The following is a 4579-nucleotide window of genomic DNA, read 5'->3' as shown; positions in this document are numbered from 1 at the left end:
TTTGCATTGCTTTAAAAATGATCATATTTATTTCCTCCCGTGTTCTAGATTAACTGTGATGGGATTTTCTAGAATTTGGAAATAGTATTCTTGAATTGTACGATACTTAAATTCTAGGATACTTGAATTCTAGGATTACTCAAAGACGACAAAAGAAAAATTATTCTTATATGTGGTTTCTACTTATAAATTTAATATTATTTTTAAAATTTGTATTGTCTAGAATGAAACTTTAAAGCAAATCAGAACAAAATAGGTATTGAATATTCATGCATCTAAAACTTTCAGTGTCTCAGGATGAAGCTCAGTGTGATAGGGCACAAATCCAGCATTCATGATCCTCAGAGAATGATGTTCAATATTTCAAAGTAAAAATTACAATCATAAAGTCATACTTTACTGATATGCCTGTGTTATTTCTTGGAAAATATGTTCTTATGCTGGCTGGTTAGGCATAATATTTTATGGTGTTCTTCATCTCTCTCATATTCCATTGTTGAATACGTGAAGTATTTATTACACTGATATTGTTTCACTTTCTACCAGTTGAACATATAATACACTATATATCTAATAATATACATTTAAATATATTAGACTATGAAACTTTTATATGGAAAATATATAAGTCCTTTTCAATATGCTGTGTTGATTCAACCAAAGCCTGCTCGAAATAATAGCAAAATATTTTGAAATTATTAACAAAATATTTCTAAAGTTTACACTGCATGAAAAACTTATAAAGCCCTAAACAAAATATTAAAGGAATAAAGAAGTTGGGAAAACAACAAAAATACTATAAAGCTACAGGTCAGACAAAACCACAAACTATGAGAGTAAAACCACATACTACTGGCTAAAAAAAGTAACATGGAAATGCCCATCAAAGATAAGGAGTTAAGGACACCACACTTCATGGGATCTCATCAAGACTGAACTGAGAGCCTGGGAGCCTGCATGGTACTGAACAGTGCCCTCTGTAGAGATGTTTCACTTATGTAGTTTAGTCTTCCTGTCAGCACAGGCTGTCTGACTGGCTTGCTGGTTTTTATGACCCTTTTCTTCATAATAGTTTGCCTTGTCCAGCCTTAAAAGGAAGGGAGATGCCGGTTCTTACTACAAAGTGCTATGCTACGATTGATTTATATCCATGGAAGGCCTGCCCTTTTCTAAAAGAGAAGGAGAAGGAGTGGATGTGTGAGGCAGTGAGGAGACTGGGAGGAGAGGAGGGAAGGGGAAACTGTGGTCAGGATGTAAAATGATGATGATGATGATGATGATGATGATGATGATGATGATGATGATGATAAATTGCTCCTAATAATATTCTATTATACTCCTACTTGTTCAACCTTCATCAGAGAATTTTCTCCTGCAGCAGATGGGAACAAATAAAGAGACCTACAGCCAGACATTATGAAGAGACTGAGACTCTGAAACACACAACTCTAAATGAGATGTCCCCATTAAATTCCTCTCTTCGGAGCTCTGGGAAACCTGAAGAGAAGTCTGTAACAAGAGGGTAAATCCCACTTAGGGTGGAAACACCAAGAGTACAAAGTCCTTTAAATCAACTGCTCAAAGGTCAAATGAGCTCACAGACACTGGAGCAGTAAGCATGACGCTAACCTTGGTCTGTACTGGGTGTTCTATGTATGCACTATAGCTGCTCAGCAATAAACCCAAACTAAGCTGTAATTTAAGTTTAAATGCAGAAAGAGAAAGCTCCTAGATTCCTCACAGGGGATTATCAGTACCCTTGCATGGCTATTACAACACCAGTGTGACATCCATAAAAAAATAAAAATTAAAAATTAAAAAAAAAAAAACACCAATGACTACAAAAATAGTAGACTGTAAAAAAAAATAAAGACAAACCAGACCATTAACTAGATGGTTAATTTGATTTTTTTAATGAAATAATTGTTAGTTTTATGAAAACAATATTATCAATTTTTGATAAATTTACTCAAAATTGCCAGTGTAACTACAAACGCAAAAAAAAATATATAGGTACAAGCATAGAACTTTGGTATCTTCCCACAAATGTCATTCCTTCCTGTTTTGCCATGGGGTATAATTTGGAGATAAGTATATATTTTTAAACCATTTATGGTTTAAAAAAAAAAGTTGACTTCAGTGAATAAAGCTTCTGTTTATGGCAATTTTTAATTGTTATAGTATACATTTGATTTATTACATTCTTAATGACATGCCAGAGCTAACCAAAAAATATGGTTGAGATAATGATTGATGTGGGAAGGCACAGTTCAAGGTAGGTAACACTCATCACTCCCTGGGCTGATGATGCTGAGTGCTATAAGAAAACATTCTAAGGAAGCTAGGAAGAGCAAGCCACTAAGCAGCTCTTCTCTATATGGTTGGTGTATCAGCTTCTGCCTCTAGGTTATTGTCTTGTTTTAGCATATGTCTTGACTTTCCTCAGTGATGGACTTTGATGCAGAATTATAAGTTGAAATAAACCCTATCCTCCAAGTTTACTTGGATCATGTTTTTCTTTTTCTTTTCTCTTTTCTTTTTTTAGTCTAAGCAATACAAACTAAGCAAAGCTAAACAAGAAAGTCTAGGGCAATACAATTCAAAGGCAGAATGCTTATCTAGCATACACGAACCCGAGATTCAGTCTTCAGTACTCTCAAGACAACAGAAAGCATACAAACCAACAGAAACGGAACAACTCTCTACTGAATGAAAAATGAGTGAAGAAATAAAGAAATTTAGGATTTTCTAGAATTTAATGATAAGGAATGTGCAACACAAAAGGATGCAATTAAGGTTGTTCTAAGAAGAAAGTACTTAGCACTAAATTCCTACATAAAAAATTTAGAAAGATCTTTTACTAGCAACTTAATAGTACACCACAGCTCTATAACAACAACAATAACAACAACATCAATAACAAAAAGCAAGCATACCTAAGAGGAGTAGATAGCACGAAATAATCAAACTGAGGGTTGAGATTAACAAATTAAAAGCAGAGAGAGTGATACAAGAAATCAATGAACCAAAGAATTGGCTTTCTGAAGAAATCAACAAGATAGACAAAAATCTTCTTCCAAACTAACTAAAAGATGGAAAGAGAATATGCAAATAAGCAAAATTCCAGTCAACAAGGTGCGGGCATAACAATAAACACCAAGAAAATGCAGAGAGTAAAGTTATACTTTAAAAACCTGTACTCCACTAAATTGGAAAATCTAAAGAAATGGATAATTTTCTCAGTAAGTACCACTTACCAAAGTTAAATCTGGATCAGACAAATAATTTAAATAGAGGTATAACCTCTAGTGAAAGAGAAGAGGTTATTAAAAATCTCCTAACCAAAAATTTCCCAGGATCAGAAAGCTTTAGCTCAAAATTCTACCAGACTTTGAAAATTAAAACCAGTATTCCTCAAATTATTCCATAAAATAGAAATAGAAAGGACATTATACAAAACATTTTGTGAGACCACAATTACCCTGATACCAAAACAACACTAACCCTCAACAAGAATTACAGACCTATTGCTCTTCTGAGAAAAATTCAAAAATAATCAATGTACTTGCAAACCAAATCCAAAAACACATCAAAATGATCATTTACCATAATCAAGCAGGCATCATCCCAGAGATGNAGAGACGGTTAAATATGTAAAAATCTGGAAATTTAACCCATCATATAACCAAACTTAAAGAAAATAAACAAAACAAAATAAGCAAACAAAAACCGACGAACCAGACAAATACAATAACAAAACCTAAATGATTATCTCATTAGATTCAGAAAAGACCTTTAAGAAGAACCAATACCATTTATAATAATAGTTCTGGAGAGATAGGGATAGAAGAGACAGAGTTTTATCTCTATATTCTAGTCCTTTTGGTGCAGGAAAGTAGTCTGCAGGCTACTGAAAGAGAAACATGGAAACCAATCCTGCCACAAAACCTCTGACCAAAAATCTGTCTTTGCAAAATGTTCTGGGACAAATGTGGCATAGAACTTGTAAGAGTGGCAACCAATGTCTGATTTAACTGGAAGCACACTGCATTAGAGATAGCCCACCCATGGTGACACCTCTTTGATGGCCAAGATCCAGAGGCCAGGATACCTGAGACTTAGGGTGGAATAAAATGAGACTAGTCTCAAAAAACAACAAAATCAGTTACATAGTTCATGGTTATAATAAAATGCATGTTATCTTATTCTATGGATAAACCAAATATACAAGACAATTCCAGAATAAAATCCTGCATTGTATTAATTAAACAGAGTTTAAAATAGTTGGGAAAAATCAATATATTTCTCAGGGACTAATAACAAAAATAAATGCTTACATATCAAGCAAAATTTAATTGTAGATATGAAAATATGTAGCTAACTTATAGTTAAATTAGTGTTTTTTGTAATAAAAGATTAATAATAGACTAGAGAAAATGTCTTCAAATGTTTATTTAAATTTAACATACAATTTAACCTTTCCTTTAAAGATATTTAAAAGTTTATTTTAATCTAATTAAGCAATAATATATATCTTAATGGTGTTTTAAAATGCATAATTACTGAAAGTAAATCTTTA

This window comes from Mus pahari, chromosome 17 (genome assembly GCF_900095145.1).
Source record: "Mus pahari chromosome 17, PAHARI_EIJ_v1.1, whole genome shotgun sequence".
NCBI lineage: Eukaryota > Metazoa > Chordata > Mammalia > Rodentia > Muridae > Mus > Mus pahari.
The sequence above is the reverse complement of the archived record's forward strand: the minus strand, read 5'-3'. Positions refer to the sequence as shown.